This window comes from Zootoca vivipara, chromosome 13 (genome assembly GCF_965207765.1).
Source record: "Zootoca vivipara chromosome 13, rZooViv2.hap1.1, whole genome shotgun sequence".
In the NCBI taxonomy this organism is placed as follows: domain Eukaryota; kingdom Metazoa; phylum Chordata; class Lepidosauria; order Squamata; family Lacertidae; genus Zootoca; species Zootoca vivipara.
In genome coordinates, this window is record NC_142596.1 from 44,360,583 (window position 1) to 44,382,013 (window position 21,431).

At 48.1% G+C, this 21,431-nt stretch overlaps 1 long non-coding RNA gene across 3 annotated transcripts; it reads right to left on the reverse strand.

The window, feature by feature from the left end:
- Positions 1–8,769: 8,769 nt before the first annotated feature.
- Positions 8,770–20,706, reverse strand: LOC148683712 (uncharacterized). 3 transcript variants are annotated; one of them, XR_015946757.1, is made up of 4 exons: positions 20,546–20,706; positions 15,899–15,998; positions 15,464–15,623; positions 8,770–9,324 (listed from the first exon to the last, which is right to left on the reverse strand). It is a non-coding gene; the product is annotated as an uncharacterized LOC148683712 (long non-coding RNA). The 3 variants fall into 3 exon arrangements; XR_015946756.1 differs by lacking the exon at positions 8,770–9,324 and adding an exon at positions 13,383–13,738; XR_015946758.1 differs by lacking the exon at positions 8,770–9,324 and adding an exon at positions 13,383–13,738 and having other exon boundaries at positions 15,899–16,065.
- Positions 20,707–21,431: the final 725 nt, after the last annotated feature.

Consider the following 21,431-nt stretch of genomic DNA (forward strand, 5'->3'; position numbering starts at 1 on the left):
CGCGTAGGGAAGCCCAATCCCTGGGCAAGGTGCCTTGCTTTGTTGCCATCTCCACTTGCCAAATTAAAAGCTGTTTTACTTTGTTTAGGGTCCCCCCCCCCTTTGAATCTGACAGCGCAGTAGAATTGACAGCCAACTCTGTGGGGTTGGGGGGGGAATCTTTTGGCTGTCAATGTTTGGCTTTTGTGGCAGTTGCAAGAATATCTAGGGCAAGTGCTGGTTTTAGATGTTAAAGGAGGAATGAGGAATCTCAGACCCGGGGGGGGGGGGAGATAAACATCTCTATTCGGCCCTCCAAACCTCTCTGTTTGGCCCTTGGGACTCTCTCCCCATGCCAAACACTCTCCATAGCCACACCCCTCTCTCCAGGCCACACCCTCTTTGTACCCTCCTTAAGTTTTTGCCTGCGGGGAATGTGTCCTTCAACTCTGATAATGCTTCTTCTTTCCGTGCATGGAGGATAGAGAGGGGTGTGTGAGTACTGGTGGAGGAAGAGGGGTGCGGGGGGGGGAGTGCACTGCCCAGGCAACACGATCCTGGTGGGGTGCCATCATGGCTGCCCCCCCCTGTGCTGGGCACCATGCCCCCGCAGGTGGCACACCACACCATAGCTGCCAAGTCTCCCGTTTTTCGCGGGAAACCCCCGTATTTTAAACCGTTTCCCGCTGGCAGCCCGGATTGTGAAAACCACGCCCCCGGGATGCACGCCAGCCATGCCCCCACCTGCTCTCCGCCCCCCCGGTGCCGGAGCATGAATCTCCAACACTGCGTGTGAGTGCGGGATCTAGTCTACAAGGCAAAATTTACAAGTACTGTTCTGCCAACTTTTGCCTTTGGTCCTGCCCACCACTGCCATGTGCTCCCTGGAACATTGAACATGGCGCTCTTAATCTCAGGCTCATGAGTTCGAGCTCCATATTGGGGCAAGAAGATTCCTGTATTGCAGGGGGGGTTGTATTAGATGACCCTCATAGTCCCTTCCAACTCTACAACTCTATGATTCCGTAATTCTAGGACTTTAAGCTTCTGTTTGGTAAGTGCGTCTAAGAATCACCAGTGTGTTTCTAGGTCGATTCAAGATGCTCACATGAGTGTTTAAATCCCTAAAAGACTTAGGCTCCGGGTACCTGAAAGGCAATTTCCATCCCTAACAACTGTCTCAGCTGTTAAGATCTGCAAAGGGGATTCTTCTGGTAGTTCTGTTGTTGGAGTTTAGTAAATATATTGCAACAGTATGCAGAAATGAATAGTTTGGTAAGGGGGGGGGAAGGTAAAGGACTCCTGGACTCTTAAGTCCAATCAAAGGCGACTATGGGGTTGCAGCGCTCATCTCGCTTTCAGGCCGAGGGAGCCTGCGTTTGTCCACAGACAGCTTTCTAGGTCATGTGGCCAGCAGGACTAAACCACTTCTGGCACAACGGAACACTGATGGAAACCAGAGCGCATGGAAATGCTATTTACCTTCCTACCGTAGTGGTACCTATTTATCTGCTTGCACTGGCATGCTTTGGAACTGCTAGGTTGGCAGGAGCTGGGGCAAAGCAACGGGAGCTCACCCCATTGCAGGGATTCGAACCGCTGAACTTCTGATCGGCAAGCCCAAGAGCAAGGTTTATCTTGCCTGGGCCGGATCGGTTCCACGGAAATCCCGCTGTGGGCTGGATCGCACCCCCACAATTTTCGGCATCTGTGTAGATGCAATTTCTGGTGCTGCGGAAGCGAGTCCCCGCCATAGCTGCCAAGTACCCCGTTTTCCCCGGGAAACCCCCGTTTTTCCCCAGCGGTCCCCCGTATCACTTCGTCTCCTGTTATTCTCCCTTATATTCTCCTGCCGGCAGCCATTTTTTCCCCTGATTTGCCCATCTATGGGCACCGAAAATGGCCAGCGCTGGCTTCGAAAGTCGCATCTACGCATGTCCGGAAGTGCGTAGACGTGACTTTCGAAGCCGGCGCCAGCCATTTTTGGTGCCCATAGATGGGCAAAGCAACACTGGAAGTTGCGTCTACGCAACTTCCGGTGTCACGCGGCTGCCAGTCCCAGATTCTGCAGTCCGGGACTTGGCAGGTATGGTCCCCACACCGCACTGCACCAGTTTAGTACAGCACACGAGCAGGCAGCAGGGGTGGCTCGTGGCCCGGTCAAACGACCTCTGCAGGCTGCTTCCAGCCCATGGGCCTTAGGTTGCTGACCCCTGCCCAAGAGGCTCAGTGGTTTAGACTACAGCGCCACCCATTACTCAGTCTGGTAAGACTGCTGGTTGAAGAGATAAAGAAAACTTAGGGCTTGTCCATGCTTCCATGTACTGTGTCTAGAAAGCACGGGTCTGGGCAGTTTTCCCCTTGCCCCTGCTAACTTCTCTGCTACCCTTTTTGTGCCTCTTCTGGTTCTGGGATACCAGGAGAGAGGAAAGCTGAGGGAGACACCTGAGAAACTTCACCAGCCAGATTCAGCTCTGCCTCTCAGCCTCCCTCATCCCACCCTCCTGCTTCAGTTTCTGCCTCCGATTCTGGCCTTCTCTCTGCCACAGATTCTCCCTCCTCACTGAGCCCTGTTACCCCTTCAGCTTCCGACACCTCCTCTTCCCGGACTTCTCCCTCTGACCACTCATGAGAGGCCAGTGTGGTGTAGTGGTTAAGAGCGGTAGACTCATAATCTGGGGAACCGGGTTCGCGTCTCCGCTCCTCCACATGCAGCTGCTGGGTGACCTTGGGCTAGTCACACTTCTCTGAAGTCTCTCAGCCCCACTCGCCTCACAGAGTGTTTGTTGTGGGGGAGGCAGGGAAAGGAGATTGTTAGCCGCTTTGAGACTCCTTCGGGTAGTGATAAAGCGGGATGTGGAATCCAAACTCCTCCTCCTCCTCCTCCTCCTTGGTTGTCCCACTACCCATCCCCAGGCTCTGAGCCTTCTTCCCTTGGGGGTTCCCCAACTGGCACCTCCCACCATTCTTCTGTGTCCAACCAGTCCAGGACAACCCATGACCTTATGGTGACGGGCTGGTATGAAATCTTACAAATAAATGCGAATAAAATATGTCCAGCTCTCAGCCCACTAATCTGTTCCCCTCTATGCAAACCTTATTTTTCACCCATCAGAGGTGAGGCCCTTCTGGGAACTGGGCCCTTGAGCGGGAAGGATCTCTCCCCCCCCCCCTGAAATAAAACAAACAGATGACTTTCTTGACTTCCCTTGCCAGCTATCTGAGACTTGGGTTCCTGGGGTGATCCATCATTTGGCACACCAAAGGAAATGTCAAGAACAATTAAGAGAGACCAGTGGCTTTAACTTTATCAGAGTCAATATGTCTTCTTTAATGAAATGCTGGGGGTGGGGTGGAAAGTGCTGACGGTAAAAGTATTATTTCACCTCCCAGTCATTTGCAGCCTGCAGTTTTCATTCAGGGAAATGAACAGAAACGAAAGGACCTGCCAGTTTAGGGTCTCTCCATTTCTAACTTTTCCAGCCTTGAATTTAGTTCTCCACATTTTGCAGGAGTCTGCAATTTGGTGCTGTGTTTTTTTGTTTTTTTAATTGAAAACCCTCGTGGAAATTCATCAGCATATTAGTGCATTTTTTATAAGCAGTTTTGACTAATGTACAGATTTTTGCATATTGTAACTTTGTACCGTATTTTCACCAATAGTCTTCACTTTTTATGCATGCTAATATATATGCATTGCTGTAAACCTTGTTTGGTCGGAGAAATGCAATGCAAAGCTTTATATAAGCACAAATCATAGAATTGGAATGGACTGTGAGGATTATTCTCATCCAACCCCCTGCAATGAAGGAATATTTCGTTCATCGTGGGGCTCAAACCCATGGCCATGAGATTAAGAGTCTCATGCTGCCCCAACTGAGCTATCCCTTAGTTCAACATTTCAAAGCATGATTTGCTGGTTTTCAACATTGCAATATATCACCAGCTAGACATTGTGGGATACAGTGGTACCTCGACTAATGAAGGCGATCCGTTCCACGGCGCTCTTCGTAATTCAAAACCTTCGGAAGTCGAGGTACCACTATACTGATATATCACAATGCCTGAAATAAGGATGGAACTATGTAGAGACAAACAGTAGAGCTGGGCAATATCTGGTTTTCAACATCGCGATCTATCATCAGCTAAACATCACAATATACCAATATAGCACAGTGTCTGAAATAAGGATGGAGCTACGTAGAGGCATTGGCTGGCTTCATGGTTTTTTCCACATTGTGATTTTTTGCGTAGCACACACACACATACACACGGCTGGATTTAGGTTTGATGAGGCCCTAAGCCAGAGGTCGGCGACCTCCAGCCCATGGGCCGGATGTGGCCCATGGAGGCCGTTTATCCGGCCCACGAGCCGCCCAGTCACCGAGCCGCCCAATCGGCAAGTCCCCCACGTGCTGTGCTAAACCGCCGCAGCGTGGTGCGGGGACTCGCTGAGTGGTGCTGGAAATGGCGCCTGCACAGAAGCTGAAAATTGCTTCTGTGCAGGTGCCATTTCCGGCGTCTGCGCAGCCGCAGAAGCGATTTCTGGCACTGCGGATATGCGCAGAAGCGATTTCCGGTGCCCCGGACATGTGCAGTGCAGCGCCGGAAATCGCTTCTGCGCGTGTCCGGCCCATGTCCAGCCCACGGACGATAGTCCGTGGGAATGCTCCGGCCCACGGCCGGAAAACGTTGCCGACGCCTGCCCTAAGCCACTGAAGGTAATGGGGCCCTTTATATGCCCAGCTGTCCTTTGTCAACAACAAATTGTCGCTGTTTTTTGTGTTGAATATATGCTATATGGCAATTGATGGACCTAATAGGTATCTAAAGCTATTTGCACATAACAAATGCGCAAATAACAATTTGTGGGGCCCATTACTTACACCATAGGAGCCTACACAACACAAAACACTGTTGCTGTATGTAGGTTTTATTTTATTTGCTTTTTATCTTATATTTTGGAAATGTATATCCAGGTGGTTGTTTTTCCTTTAAATTTTTCGGGGGCCCCCTGAAGAGAGTGGGGCCCTAAGCTATAGCTTTTTAGCTTATATGTAAATCCGGCACTGCACCCACATAATGAATTGTGATATATTGCTAGGTCCGAAATTATGAAACCAATATCACAATATGGACTTCAAACCGGTTTTGGACGATATATCAATATGTCATCCAGCCCTAGAGAAGGTGTGGGCTAAGGAGCATTCCGAGAGTCACATTTGGATCCTGTGCTTGTCCTCCCCCCACATTCATGCTTTAAAGACTAGGAGTGGCTTTCTGTCTCTGCCTTGTCAACAGATCAAAAGTCTTTAATGGTTGCCTTCCAGGTTCCACATTCTAGAACAGGCATCCCCAAACTGCGGCCCTCCAGATGTTTTGGCCTACAACTCCCATGATCCCTAGCTAACAGGACCATTGGTCGGGGAAGATGGGAATTGTAGTCCAAAACATCTGGAGGGCCGCAGTTTGGGGATGCCTGATCTAGAACATCTCACTCAAATCAGGAACCTCAGAGGGGCTGACCTGTTGACCCAGCTTGCCTAACAAGGACGCCCGCTGCTCGAAAATGCCTGAGAGCCGTTTGCAGAGAAAGCTGTGAACGAAAACCGCCCTGCGCTTTTGTTATATTTAGCGCTTACAGATGAAATGCAATCAAAGGAAATATTTGAAGAGTGCGCGTTCTCTCTTAAAAGGAAGGAGAACCTTTCATTAAGAAGGAAGATGAGCTCTTCTCGGCTTTGTTCTCTACAAATGCAGTGTAAATAATGGAGCATCTTGCCTGGCAAATAAGGGAAAGAATCTCCTGTTTCTCCCCGTGATTAGATTCCAACAATAAAAGCAAAATTTGCCTCATAGAGTTGTAAAAATATCTCCAGGAAAGACAGTTTAGCTCTCAGTCCCGGTATTGATTGGTAAATGGGTTCTGTCGTAGCTCATGGAGTATCAAACCTTGTTTAATTTGGGCGCAATTGATTCCTTGAAAGGCTCTTGATGCAGAGTTAAGCGGCATGCTTTCCGTGAGGTTTTTTGGGGGGTGGGGTGGGGGAGAAAATGCTATTTTAAAATAAATCTAACAGGTGTTTGAGTATGAAAACATTTTGCACGTTGGCACACAAGGAGTGAGGGAGCAAGAGGACCTTCGAAGGAGGAGATGCTCTGAAATATTTAACAAACTCCCCTCTTATTCCCCCAACTGCATGTTTTATTTAGCGAATCTCAGAGAAATGTAATTTATATTCTGAGGGTTGCTCTCATCCCAAGGTCCTTGGCCTCAACAAACAAACAGGGCTGCTCAAAGAGATCCATTGTTGTCACTTCTAAATGCGAGGCTCATTAAAGAAAATGTCTGGATTATGGGGGGGGGGAGTGCTGGTGGAGAAGTGTTTTCTTCCTTTTTTTTCTTTTTTTAAGATAACAGCTAAAGAAAGGGGGAGATGAAATATCAGCCCAACATCCTCTTTCATCTTGGCATATGTTTTCATCCATGGCTCAACTGACAAAGCCATTCCTTTGAAAATGTTATTTGATTAAAGAGACTTCATTCAGGTGCTTTGGCAGTGTGTTCTAAGAACATAAAAACACTCTTATTGGATCCAACCCACAGTCCCACTTAACCTAGGATCCAGGATCCAAGCTCCCGAACTCACAGGTGAAAACCTAGTTGTTTCGTTTCATAAAATATATACACCGTTTGATTGCAAAAAGCCCCCCCCCCCGATTTACAAAAAGTATAAAGCAACTCTACTATTGCGTGGCGAGGCCCCAGGGCCCACAGTTCCCTTGGATAATAAACACATGGACACGGATATTTAGGTTAATGGCATAAAATAGGTCACAACTTTATTGGTTATAGATCTGAGTGGTTTGGCTTACGCCATAGCTGCCAAGTCTCCCGTTTTCCCCGGGAAATCCCCGTTTTTGCAGCTGTTCCTAGCTGAAAAAAACAATTTTTTTTGTTTTTCCCCGGTTTATTCTGGTGCGACGGCCATTTTGGAACTGGGCAAAGTAGCATCAAAAGTCACTTCTGAGCATGCTCCGCCCAGTTCCAAAATGGTGGCAGCGCTACTTCCGGCCTGCAATTTCCAGCCCAGTCCCTTATTTCTCTGACAGCAACTTGGTAGGTATGGCTTACGCATTGGGTGAAACCGGACTATATCCTGACTCCTGTCCATCTGCAGGGAGTTCCACTAAGGCAGTGATGGCCAAACTTGGCCCTCCGGCTGTTTTGGGACTACAGTTCCCATCATCCCTGACCACTGGTCCTGTTAGCTAGGGGTGATGGAAGTTGTAGTCCCAAAACATGTGGAGGGCCAAGTTTGGCCATCACTGCACCACCGGAAGGGGGATCCCTATGACATATGTCAAATTGGGGCACCCCCAGGGTCCCTGATGGGTTGTGGCATGGCCCTAGCCCACGACCAGGCTTCGGAAATGATCCACACCCCCTGATCCCTTTAGCAGGATACTCTTACTGAGGAGGGGCAGGCGGAGGCTACAACCTCCCCTCCCAAAACAAACGCTTACCAAATACCTAACCTTAGAAAGTTGTGACGATTGCAACAAGGTAGGTGAAAACTAAATGGCTGGTGCCAATTAGCCAAGTGGAAAAATTCCTACCTGGCCCCACCAATATGGCGGCCGACATTAGCCCATGGCTAGGCAATGCATAAAAAGAGGGCGGGCGGGCGGGCGGGCTGGGAGATCCGGCGAGGAGGCGGGAGTCCCGATGATGCGGGTGGCATCCCTCTGCCCTTCAGCCGGGTCACTGAGAAGTCCCGGGTGCCCCCCCCCGGCAACTGCCCACCGGGGAAGGTGAGCGGACTTCTATGGTTCTAAGTCATTGGCAAAGCCAGCTGAAAACGACTAAACATTAAAAAAAATTAAAACCAGCAATAAACTAAAAACAGACTAAAGCGCACTACATCTAGGCTTATCTAAACAAAACTGTTTTTAGCAGACACTGAAAGGGGTACAGCGAATGTGCCTGCCTGATGTCGGTAAGCAGGGAATTCCATAGAATCCCGAGTGCTGTCTCCCTAAAAGATTGATTTCTTACAAATGTGGAACGGGTATTATGCAGCAGCTGCTAACAGTGCCAGTTCCACAGATCAAAGTGGCTGAGTGGGCATATATAGGGGTAAGGTGATCTCACAGATAAATGGGACCTAAGTTAGGAATGAAACCAGTTTCTCAAGAAATGCTTTCCAGGGGCAGTAACATCATCAACAACAATGACCACAGAAAAAACTAGTAGTCAGTCTTCATTGATTCTAGAATATAATGTTGGCTTTATGCAGCAATGTCTAACATTCTTTGCTAATCCTCCCACTTCAGAAATGAACAGACCCTTGGTTCTACGCCCCAAATCGGCCAGAGGTCCATTAGTAGATCCCAGCTTTCCATAAACAGCGTAAGATCTACAGGTATAGGGAGATATGCAAGTTTAATAAATAATAATGAAGATGCTAGTCCACATGAAACCTCCGTGTGCCTTCCAGGCAGCTCTATCCGGGATCACGTGGTATCTGGTATTGCTTCCACACCCACCCTGTTGCTGGCAAAGGGATCAGCTAATTAATTAAGCCAAATACATGATTAATTTTCCGCAGCGCCGGTGATGAGCAGTCATTAAGAGCAACCGTGTAAGCTTAAGTCTCAGATGCCTTTTTGCCAAAAGAGGCTAATTACGACTTAATTGCTTGTGTAATTTTGATAGGACGGCATGACAGAGGAGGGGGGACTGCTCCTCTGAGAGCCCACGAAGACCTCAGGAGAGTGAGACCAGCTTTAATACGTCTTTATTGAATGCTTAAATTAAGACATTGGAGACATAGGGCGGCAGGTGGGCTGTATTAGAGATGGGTCCTCCTGGTGCATGTGTGGGAGCACATTTTAAAAAAATGTGCTCCCAGCTGTCTCGTGCTATCTGCGATGCAGTCATGTTATCTGCCAAGTTTCCCCATTGTTCTGGAGTTGTCACGATGTCTCTGTCGCTGCCTGCATCTCTGTGTATTTAGCTCTGAAAGCTGGCGACTCGGCTTGCTGTGCTGGAGTCATTACCCTCTCCCAACCTCTCCCATGTCCATACAACACTGTCCAAGCATCGTAGATGCAGCCAGCTGTCCTAGAGGCAAAAGCTGAACATGCCCCTGAGTTGTATGTGTTCAAGGGCTCCTCCAAACTCTCTGTTAGTGTCATGGAATGGCTGGATGCAGAGAAGTGGCTTCAGCGACTGTGGGAAAGCTTCAGTCTTCACGACTGCCTCCTTGGGGCAAGATTTACTGGGATGAGTTGCTGTGCTCGCTAGTGTCAGGCGGCAGACGTACCAACCCCCACAGCAGGCTGCCAAGAACGGACAAGACAAGGAAAAGTCCTTACCATCTGCTTTTATTCAATATTCACAGAGAGAGGCTTGGGAATGCAGCCACTCGGAACAATGGCGTTGCTCTGAGTGAATCTCCACCCCCTCCGTCTCTCCCACTTTCTCATGAGTCATGGCTATGGGTGCTGGAAAGTGCCCTCTGCCTTTGCGGTCTTTGCTCTCCTACTTTCAATGCCCGCCAGGTTCTGGGAGAGGGTGTGTGTCTGGAATGGTTTCTAAAGACACTTAGTCCATCAGCTGTCGCTCCCCTGGTGCTTCCTCGTCCTCTTCCTCCTCTCCCCTTATTTCCCAGCTTTCCCCCTCATCTGCCTCTGAGCTGTGACCTCCCTCAAATCCGTTGTAATTCTGAATGGTCTTCTTCTCTGGAAGGGTCAGGCTGGGGAGGTCATCTCTGTTGGGAGATTCACTGCCCATATGCAGTCATAAGCTTGTTGTCTGTCATATGACTGTATGTGTTTTCATTCCACAGAGTGGAAGTGACGTAGACAGGATGTTTGTCTTACTGTGTTCCTAAGTGGAACTGTTGTTCCTTTGTTCTTTCTCTTTGCTGTGTGATGCTAGAGAGAGAGGGAGCCATAATGAAGAGCTCCGAGTGTGTTTCTATGTAAATAAAGTAGTTTAGCCAAGATGCTGTGCTACTGAGTTCTGTTACACTACTGCGCAACCTCTGCGGTGTCTTCTGGCACCAGTCGCTGTGATGTTCGGGCTGGAGAATGTTTATGAAGCTCCTGAACGATCGCCTAGGAGGGGGAGAACATGCCAGCTGGGCACGTGTCTCTGCCAGGGTCCTACTCGTAAGTAGGCCGTTTCCTGACAATCTCCACCACTCCTCCTCTGCCCAGTTCCTGACAGCTAGGCTTGGCCTCCTGAGTCTGTTCCAAGGTCAAACAGCTCTTACTGCCAGAAATGTTGTCCTGGTGTTTAGTAGGAATCTGCTTCCTTGCAACTTGAAGCCAATGGTTCCGCGTTTTCCATCTTCCATGTGACAGCCCTTTAGCATAGCTGCCAAGTACCCTGTTTTCCCCGGGAAACCCCCGTATTTTCTTACCGTTTCCCGCAGGTGTCCCGAATGGCAAAATACCCCGTATTCCCCCGGATTACGGAGCTCCTGCCGGTGGCCATGTTCTTCTGGTGCCGTGCTGGCACCGGAAGTCGCTTCTAAGCACTTCTGGACATGCATAGAAGCGACTTCCAATGCCGCTCTGCCCATTTCCAAAATGTTTGCAGCGCCAGAAGTCACTTCTATGCATGTCCGGAGGTGTGTAGAAGCGATTTCCGGTGCCGCGGTGCTGCTGATCCCGGATTTTTCAATCTGGAACTTGGCAACTATGCCCTTTAGATATTCAAAGATGGCAATCATATCTCCTCTCAAGTCTCCTCTTACCCAGGCTAAACATACCCAGCTCCCTCACGTTTTGGTTTCCAGACCCTGGATCATCTTGGTCGCACTCCTCAGACTGTACACCTTCCAGCTTGTCAACATTCTCCTTAAAATGTGGCGGCAAGTACTGTACATAACATTCCACGTGTGGTCTGACCAAGGCAGAATGAAGTGGCACTATTACTTCCCTTGATCTGGACGCTATACTTCTGCTGCTGCAGCCTAGAGTAACATTAGCTATTGTAGCCAGGAAACTCCCTGGAATGTTTTGAATGAGTGAAACCAATTGGAGCCTAGACCCCCACACACAGTTGTGAGGGAACCAGGTGTACACACCCTCCCCCACAGGTACTGCTAGCGCCCAAGTTGGCATCATCTCAGCCCCCAGTTACAGCTTGTTTCTTTGACCTCCCATTTCAATTTTTTTTGGTAAGCTGATTATTGTCTCTAGCCCATTGTCTTTTTTATTTTTAGCGGCTGTTATTTGTGTGGTGGCATACATTTTGCGGGGTTGCGCTGTTTATTTTACAGCGTGGCTGCGCTCCTTTGGAGTCCTGTATCTGTGCCGATGGAGGGTTAGGGTAAAATAAAAAATAAAAATAATCATAATCATAATCATAATGTCACGAAAATCCAGATTGCGTGTGGGGCAGGGAGGCCTCCCTCGCATAGGTGCATAGAAGGCAGAATTAAATGCAGAGAACAACAGCGGTAATCCTAAATCGTGGATAATCTCCTCAAACACGTACATGATGTGTGTGGGGGGGCGGGGAAGAGACTAATAGCCTGCTAAGGGCACGTAATTGCTATTCATCATTGTACGTTTATTGTTCAGTATTCTGTGAAAGAGAAAGAGTTCTGCTGGGAAGAGAACGATCCCATGCCATTCACTATTTTACGGAAGGCCCATAGCTCGGTGGTAAAGGTCCCAGCTTTGTTCCTCAGCATCTCCAGGTAGGGCTGGGAGATGATCCTGCCTGGAATTCTGGAAAGCTGCTGCCAGTCAGTGTGGACAGTACTGAGCTAGATGGACCAATCGTCTCGACTCATTGTAAGGCAGCTTCCTGTGTTCCTGTGATGGCCTGGGACTCGGGCTCAGACTCAGAGCCGGAGGAATCGCAGCTTGCACCAGACCCTCTGCCTGGGACGTCGGCTGAACCGAGTTTGGGGCCTGATCTCGAGGAGCCTCAGTCTGCTTAGCCTCCCCTGCAACAAGCGTCAGCTGAGCCGAGTCTGGGGCCTGAGCCTGCCTTGGTTCCAGATGCAGGGAATACCTCGTTGCCATCAGCCGGGTCGTCACCAGCAGCTGGCTCACTGCTGGCTGGGGCTGAGGTCCAGTAACCCAGTGTTTCTCAACCAGTGTGCCTCCAGATGTTTTGGGACTACAACTCCCATCATCCCTAGCTAGCAAGACCAGTGGTCAGGAATGATGGGAGTTGTAGTCCCAAAACATCTGGAGGCACACTGGTTGAGAAACACTGCAGAGTAACCCACCGGCATCTCCTGAGCTGCAGAGACTTCGGGGCTGATAGAAGGAGGGACCTGAGTACTCACAGGAGGAGTGCTCGCCTCCAGGCGAGGCGAGGAAGTGAGTGGCCAGGGGATCGGGGCCGTCCATTACCCCGTTCTAGATGAAAGGCGGCCAAACCCCACCCTAGGTTGTGGGAGCAACATTGTTGGTTGCTAGATCCTGCCAGTGTTCCTGTCTTGCTTCCCTGCCTGCGATCCTGACCTGCCTTAGTTCCTGGACTTCGTCCCTGTTCCTGACCTCACCTGACACCCTGCCCTGCTCCCAGCCTCGGCTTCTTTGGACTGTCTCTACCCTGAACCTATGAGCCATGGACCGGACTTGGACTTCCCCTCTTGGGTAACCCCCAGGACCAGCACAGTTCCTATGTTCAAGGGAGTCAAGAGCTCATGTGAACCACAGTGTCATAGGAAAATCCTTGGGCTCACTTGGATTGCCAAAGACACCATGCAACAACAACAAAATCCCCTGCGTTGCAAAACAGAACAATCTGACAAACATAAAACAACACGTAGGCTAATAGTATACTAACAATATTTATATAACACTATCGAACTGTTTCTTGATTCACAATCAGAAAACATACAGTATGTACATGGAGTCATGGACTAATAAGAGTCAAGTAGATATTCCATGAAAGGAAATGATCAAATTAGTATTTGACTGTAAAGAATCACTGAATTTTGAGGCTAAACGACTCCCAAAGTTAATATCCTCTACAGAACTTTGCCGAAATTTTTGATTGTGAATTAAGAAACAGTTCAATAGTGTTATATAAATATTGTTAGTGTACTATTAGCCTACGTGTTTGCTACAGTGTGGTGTAGTGGTTAAGAGCGGTAGACTCGTAATCTGGGAAGCCGGGTTCGCGTCTCCGCTCCTCCACATGCAGCTGCTGGGTGACCTTGGGCTAGTCACACTTCTTCGAAGTCTCTCAGCCCCACTCACCTCACAGGGTGTCTGTTGTGGGGGGAGGAGGGGAAAGGAGATTGTTAGCCGCTTTGAGACTCCTTTGGGTAGTGATAAAGCGGGATATCAAATCCAAACTCTTCTCTTCTTCTCTTTATGTTTTTCAAACAAAGACACCAGCCAGGAGTATAGGAGCAAAACAGCAGCCTGTAGGCCTGACCTTTATTCAAAAGACTGTTGCAACAGGACTTCCACCCACCACATGGAAGAAGCAGGAAGAAGCCCCAAACAAAGGGGTGCTCCCTCTTTTATAAGTTTTCCCTTTTCCCCATAAACACCTTTGGTGAAGCATCATGCATACATCATAGATACATCATACAGGGCCGTCTCAAGCCGGTCGGGCGCCGTGGCGCTGTGACGCGGAGATCGCTTTGGCACCCCCACCCTGGTGGGCGGGCGCAGCACGCAGCATGGCTTCCGTGCGGCTTTGCCGCGCAACGCCCTCCTGTTGGCCCGGCACCCTGGCGCCCTGCAGGCAGTGGTATACTGTAGTGGTCTGTGGTCATGAGAAGTCAAAGAACCATTACTATTCCTGCCTTAGGGTCCCCATCTTCAGCATCTTACAGCCACCCAATCGCCATGAAAGAGGAGCTTGTCAACCACTGTGTTTTTTTTGGGGGGAGGGGGGACCACCCCCTACCCTAGAATTTGATAAATTGTAGGATTTTGATTACTTGGGATATGGATGGAAGTACAAGCTGCAGGACTATGCCAGACAAGGAATCCCTGGACTGGCTTATGCAAACCAGCCTGGCTGGTCTTGTTGTTGTTTAGTCGTTTAGTTGTGTCCGACTCTTCGTGACCCCATGGCCCAGAGCACGCCAGACACTTCTGTCCATAGGTGCCAAGGACCGAATTTTAAAAACCGGGATCAGCAGTGCTGCGGCACTGGAAGTCGCTTCTAAGCACTTCTGGACATGCGTAGAAGTGACTTCCAATGCCACTGTGCCCATTTCAAAATGTCCACAGCGCCAGAAGTCGTTTCTACGCAATTCCGGACATGTGTAGAAGCGACTTCTGGCGTTGCGGACATTTTGGAAATGGGCACAGCGGCATCGGAAGTTGCTTCTACGCATGTCCAGAAGTGCGTAGAAGTGACTTCTGGCGCTGGCGCGGCACCAGAAGAACATGGCCGCTGGCAGGAGCTCTGTAATCCGGGTGAATATGGGGTATTTTGCCATTCGGGACATCTGTGGGAAACGGTAAGAAAATACGGGGGTTTCCTGGGAAAAACGAGGTACTTGGCAGCTATGCTCCTGTCTTCCACTGCCTCCCACAGTTTGGTCAGACTCATGTTGGTAGCTCCGAGAACACTGTCCAACCATCTCAACCTCTGAAGAGTTTTTGAGCAAGGGCATCTGCGAAGAAGAAGGAAGACTTGGGGAGGCTGGCTGAAGGCTGGCTGGGAGAGATGCCTTGGACTCCACAGCTGCCCTGCTGTGGGGAACTAACCCCTCTTGAAATGACCATGCTCTAAGATCTGTTGTATTCCCTCCATGCAGACTGAAGGTGTAAATAGGGGAATAAACCATGATTCCTTACAGCTATGACAGTCTCTGCCGTGTCTCAGTTCTCAGTTCTCCAAAGGAAGACCAACCCTGAGTGAGTGCTGGGGACGCCCTGGGCTCTTGCCAGCACTTGGCAGAGAGAGGGGGAGGCACCCAACTTTTGTAACCGTATGTCCCAAATGCTAAGCATTTCGGAACACGGATAGCACAAGACAGCTGAAAAGCAAATTGTCCAAGTTCTCAAAACCTGCCCAAATATTGGAGAGGGCTACTGCTGGTCAGGGGGGACCCAGGTGGCACTGTGGGTTAAACCAGTGAGCCTAGGGCTTGCCGATCAGAAGGTCGGCAGTTCGAATCCCTGTGACGGGGTGAGCTCCCGTTGCTTGGTCCCAGCTCCTGCCAACCTAGCAGTTCGAAAGCACGTCAAAGTGCAAGTAGATAAATAGGAACCGCTACAGCGGGAAGGTAAACGGCGTTTCCATGTGCTGCTCTGATTTGCAGAAGCGGCTTTGTCATGCTAGCCACATGACCTGGAAGCTATACGCCGGTTCCCTCGGCCAATAATGTGAGATGAGCGCGCAATCCCAGAGTCGGTTACGACTGGACCTAATGGTCAGGGGTCCATTTACCTTTACCTTTACTGCTGGTCAGAGCCCACAATATTGCCTTGGGACGACTTTGAAATGAAAAGTGGTCTGCAAATAAACAATCACATAGATCAGGGGTGGAAGATGGGCAAACCTAGGGGCCAAATGCAGTCTTCCTGCCTAGTCGCTCAGAACTCTACTCTGTCCACCCTCCTCACTGGCACTGCTTCACACATTTCTTGAGTGTTTTTGCCAGGCTGGGATGCATTCTTGAACTCTTGTTTGTCTGGATGCAGGGGAGAGAGAAGGGTGTGTTCCTACAGAAGCTAGCCTACTGTGCCAAAGAGAAATGAATATTCTTTGCTCCGCCCATGTTTGCCCCTGGCTCCGCCCACCACCAGCATGTGGCCCTCAGAATGTTGCTCAGAAGGGACTCCGGCCCTCAATTAGGAAATAGGTCCCCCCCATTTCCCAACACAGATGACTGACTCATGTCATGCCAACTTTCTAAGTTTTATCAGTTCCCTAATGCCCAGAAGGGGTGTGATTTTTTTTTTTTACCAAAGGGAGTGCCGTGCCTTGCGATGATGGACACGTAGGAAACATTGAAGTCTAGCAGAAGAGATGACAATTGTCTTCCAAAGCAGTTTGAGGATATCGCCTTTAATTATAAAGAGAAAAACGCTCGTTGCCATCTAGTAGGAAGGAAGTCGCAGGGGAACAGAGATCTTCCGGGTAAGAAAAAAAAAGTTAAACAAAACTAACCAAAGTTAATTAGTTTCTTCATTAGGACAAAAGTCTAGTCCTTTCCCTGTAGCACAAAGTGAGTGACAGCTACCAGGAAATGAGATTTGTCTCAGGGATGAAGTGTGGCATAGTGGTTAGCCTGCTAGCCTGGACTAGGGCCTGGGAAACAAGGGTTCAAATAGCCACTCAGCCCTGAAGAGTGGTGACCTTTGGGCCAGTTACTGTATTTCAGTCTGACCTACCTCACAGGGTCGTTGTGAGGATAAGACGGAGACAGAGAGAATCATGTATGCCATTTCATTTCACTTTTAATTTGTATACTACCTTTCTATATCACTATACACAAGTCGGTTTACAGCAACAGAATATACAACGAAGAACATACACCTCATAATACAGTCATACCTCAGTTTAAGTACGCCTTGGTTTGAGTACTTTCAGTTTAAGTACTCCGTGGACCCGTCTGGAATGGATTAATCCACTTTCCATTACTTTCAATGGGAAAGTTTGCTTCAGGTTAAGTACGCTTCAGGTTGAGTACTCCGCGGACCCGTCTGGAACAGATTAATCCACTTTCCATTATTTTCAATGGGAAAGTTCGCTTCAGGATAAGTACGCTTCAGGTTAAGTACAGACCTCCGGAACCAATTGTGTACTTAAACCGAGGTACCACTGTAATCTGATCCAATGCGAAAAGTCAAAATAAAACGTAACTTGAAAATGGAATGACTTATATATCAGATAGAGTAATATTCAATAATCTATTAGAACATAATAGTGCACAATAAAATTAACTCTCAAAACATCAGCAAATAATAAACAGAAATTCACTCTTAACAATTACAATAAATAATTACTAAACTATGATCAATAAAAATAACCGCAAGTCACAATGCAAAAAAATTGCGTATTTTTTGCATTTTTGTAAAAAAGCTCAACAACTTTTGGGATTTCCTTTTGAAACATGGCAACCCTAAAATTGAGAAACAAAGACACACAACTTATAAAATTATTATTATTTAAATCCCCTTTCTTTCAGGGATCTAAACATGCAGGGCACAACTCACTCACCTTGAGTTCCTTGGTGGGATATAAAAATATTGACGACAACAACAACAACAACAACAACAACAACAACAACAACAACAGAAGATAAAAAAGAGGCAATGTTTTATGATGCCATCGGATTTGTGCATAAATCAGCAGTGGAAGCTCAAGTAGGGGAGCACGGGTGTCAAAAAACAAGAGTTGACAACGCTTCCTAGGGCTCCCTTCAACATTTCCCTTGGCCCCAGTTTATCCCCTCCCTGCTCTCGGGGAGCAGAGCCTGGAGTTTCACATAATTACTGTAAACCACACTAAGCCTGCCCCATGGTAATTAATAAAATTATTAAGCGTGCTCTTTCAGATTCCTGGGTTACAGGCTGTTATATCCAATCCATTTTCATTGGGCCGGCCAGCAAGTTCTGCGGCAGAAAGAGCAGGGTCTTGTTGCCTGCCTGCCCCCCCCCTCTTGCTCCCAGCTCCAAAACGATCTGATATTAACTGAAATGCACCTTTCACCCTCAGTCGGCATATGGCTCTGGCTTTAAGGAGGCGTAATCCCCTTTAAACAGCTTATTCTTGTTAATTACACAAACACATGTTTACAGCTGTCCATGCTTCAGGGGTGGGTAGATGTTTCTTTTTCCTTCTTCACCCCGGTACTTTGTTAACACTAGGGTTTTTTTTTGGGGGGGGCAGAACTTGCCGGAACGTTACGGCAACTCTCAGGTCCTTGCCATTCTAAGAGAACGAGGAAGGTGTTCTCCTGGTGAGTTCCGGAACCGGCACCTCTTTTTTTAGAAAAATAGGTCTGGTTAACATTATTCTTCCTAATGTCCCCATTCTGTCCCTTTTGATTTTAAAGGGATCTCTATTCAAATCACTACAGTTAGAACTGGATATGGAACAACTGATTGGTTCAAAATTGGGAAAGGAGTACGACAAGGTTGTATATTGTCTCCCTGCTTATTTAACTTATATGCAGAATTCATCATGCGAAAGGCTGGACTAGATGAATCCCAAGCTGGAATTAAGATTGCCGGAAGAAATATCAACAACCTCAGATATGCAGACGACACAACCTTGATGGCAGAAGTGAGGAGAAAGTGAGAGGAGAAAGTGAGAGGAGAAAGTGAGGAGGAATTAAAGAACATTTTAATGAGGGTGAAAGAGGAGAGTGCAAAATATGGTCTGAAGCTCAACATCAAAAAAACCAAGATCATGGCCACTGGTCCCATCACCTCCTGGCAAATAGAAGGGGAAGAAATGGAGGCAGTGAGAGATTTTACTTTCTTGGGCTCCTTGATCACTGCAGATGGTGACAGCAGTCACGAAATTAAAAGACACCTGCTTCTTGGGAGAAAAGCAATGACAAACCTAGACAGCATCTTAAAAAGCAGAGACATCACCTTGTCGACAAAGGTCTGTATAGTTAAAGCTATGGTTTTCCCAGTAGTGATGTATGGAAGTGAGAGGTGGACCATAAAGAAGGCTGATCGCCGAAGAATTGATGCTTTGAATTATGGTGCTGGAGGAGACTCTTGAGAGTCCCATGGACTGCAAGAAGATCAGACTTATCCATTCTGAAGGAAATCAGCCCTGAGTGCTCACTGGAAGGACAGATCCTGAAGCTGAGGCTCCAATACTTTGGCCACCTCATGAGAAGAGAAGACTCCCTGGAAAAGACCCTGATGTTGGGAAAGATGGAGGGCACAAGGAGAAGAGGATGACAGAGGACGAGATGGTTGGACAGTGTTCTCGAAGCTACGAACATGAGTTTGACCAAATTGCGGGAGGCAGTGGAAGACAGGAGTGCCTGGCGTGCTCTGGTCCATGGGGTCACGAAGAGTCGGACACGACTAAACAACTAAACAACAACAATTCAAATCACGGGTTTCCCCAATGTCTTTTGAACTCCCGGCTTATAACTATAAAGGGTACAGCTGCAACCTTTCCAATAAGGTCCAAGAATGGCACATTTTCTCAGGGCGAGGTGGAAAGTGTGTGTGTGTGTGTGTGTGTGTGTGTGTGTGTGTGTGTTGCTTATAACTGACAGCCTTGCTGTGAAATTCTCCACTTCGCTTTTGAACCTATCTCGGAAATTAATGAGCCGCTGTCTTCAGTAGACAATGCTTCATTTGCAAGCGCGGCAGAGGATTTGCACATTGGGGGCTGCGTTTGAGTGGCGTAATTTGGCACGTCAACTCCGTCCGTGTCAGAGAAAGCCGAAACCACATTTCCCAGACATGTTATATTTGTTTGGCAATATTAGCGTTCCTGAAAACAAGCGAGCAGCCCTTGAGCAAATCTTGTCCTGGGCACAAAAGGAAGAGAAGGAGGAGGATTCGAAGCAGAGAGACCTAATTCATTACATTATTTATTGCATTTGTATCCCATCTTTTCTTCCAAGGATCTCGGGGGGGGGGGGTTACATGGTTCCCCGCCTCCCCATTTCATCCTCACAACAACCCTGAAAGGTAGGCTAGGCTCAGAGACAGTGGTTGGCCTAAGGTTGCCCAATGAGCTTCATGGCTGAGTGGGGATTTGAACCCTGATCTCACAGGTCCTAGTCTGACACTCTAACCATTATGCCATACTGGCTACAGCCATTCAATGTCAAAGTACCATACTGTTGCCTGCCATCCCAATCTCTGAGCAGTGTGAGATTCCAGGGATTCCGGGAGCTGACACAGGGTTCCTGTTTCCTTTTGGAAAGGAGGCACGACAGAGATGGTGGTTTCTTTAGGACAGGGGTTCCCAACAAAATTTTCTCGAGGACCCCTCATCGAGCCGCTATTGTGACAAGGACCCCCATTAATTCCTAATCCTAAAATTAAAAAGTGAGAGCCAAATTAAGAGTCTTTTTATATTTTATATTTATACGTTTTTTACAGTTCTTCCTCTTCATCTGTAGGCCTTTGTCGTTTTAACGAACCACTTTTTAACCAACAGTCCATTTTTAACTACGCGAACTGTAGCTTCCGCGAAAAACGCTCTGTTAACAAACACTACTGTTTTGCAAAGAGGCAGCTCGCGCCAGGGAGGAGGGAGGGGAATGGAGAAGACAGGGTACCTGCGCACAAATGAAGCCGACGCGCGCAAAGCATCTTGGGGAGGTGAGCATTAGTAGAATGCGCGCGCTGCCTCTTTGCAAAACAGTAGTGTTTGTAAAGCGCCACCTAACGGCATACAGCAGAACTACTGCCTCTATCTAATTCTAGTTTTGCGCTAGACTCTGCTCATGCAGGAAGCGGCCAAAACAAAAAATCTGTTATCATACGAAATATATTTAATATATTTTTTGTTCTAATAGCATCTTGCAGACCCCTCTGGCATAGCTCGCGGACCCCTGGGGGTCCCCGGACCACCTGTTGGGAACCACTGCTTTAGGATATATGATTTATACATATATACAACCTGAGCCTATGATGGAGGGGCTCCAAGAGGTTCTTGCTTCTTCCATGGCCACAGTCTTGGATGTCAGCACAAATCAGCCATGGCTCTCTGACCCTCTGCTCCAGCTTGCTGTGTTTAATGGACGGCCGTTTTCTCTCTCTCTCAGCTCACTTCCCAGCCAAACTGCCATTCTAAACAACTATTCTCCTTCCAAATTTGGCCTTTGTCCTGTTAACTAGCTCAGTGCTGAGGGAAAGGTCCTCATCTCCTGGCTTCTTCCTAGGTTTTGTAAGAGTTCATTACCTTTTCTTTGTCTTTGGTTAATGGCTCATCTCCCATATGATTTCCTGAACAATGGGAAACTGGTTTGGCCTGTATGTCTTGTTGAGTCGTTTAGTCGTGTCCAACTCTTTGTGACCGTATGGATCATAGCACACCAGGCACTCCTGTCTTCCACTGCCTCCTGCAGTTTGGTCAGACTCATGTTGGTAGCTTCGAGAACACTGTCCAACCATCTCGTCCTCTGTCGTCCCCTTCTCCTAGTGCCCTCCATCTTTCCCAACATCAGGGTCTTTTCCAGGGAGTCTTCTCTTCTCATGAGGTGGCCAAAGTATTGGAGCCTCAGCTTCAGGAACTGTATAGTGGTCTTAAAAAATAAAATAAAAAATTGGCTCCCATTTGGGGCATCTGCCATCAAGAAATCTGATTTACTGGTGTCATTCTGCCTCAATTTTCATTTTCCTCCTCCTTTGCCCTCACTTGCTCCTTAGTTTTAGCGGCTGCGGTGGCCTGTTTTTTTGTGTTTTGTTTTTAACACTGATTATGTCATGATGCTATTTCTGATGGGATAACACCACAGGTACTTATGAGCAAAAAGTGCAGTGGGTTGCCGCAGCAGGGATGAAAT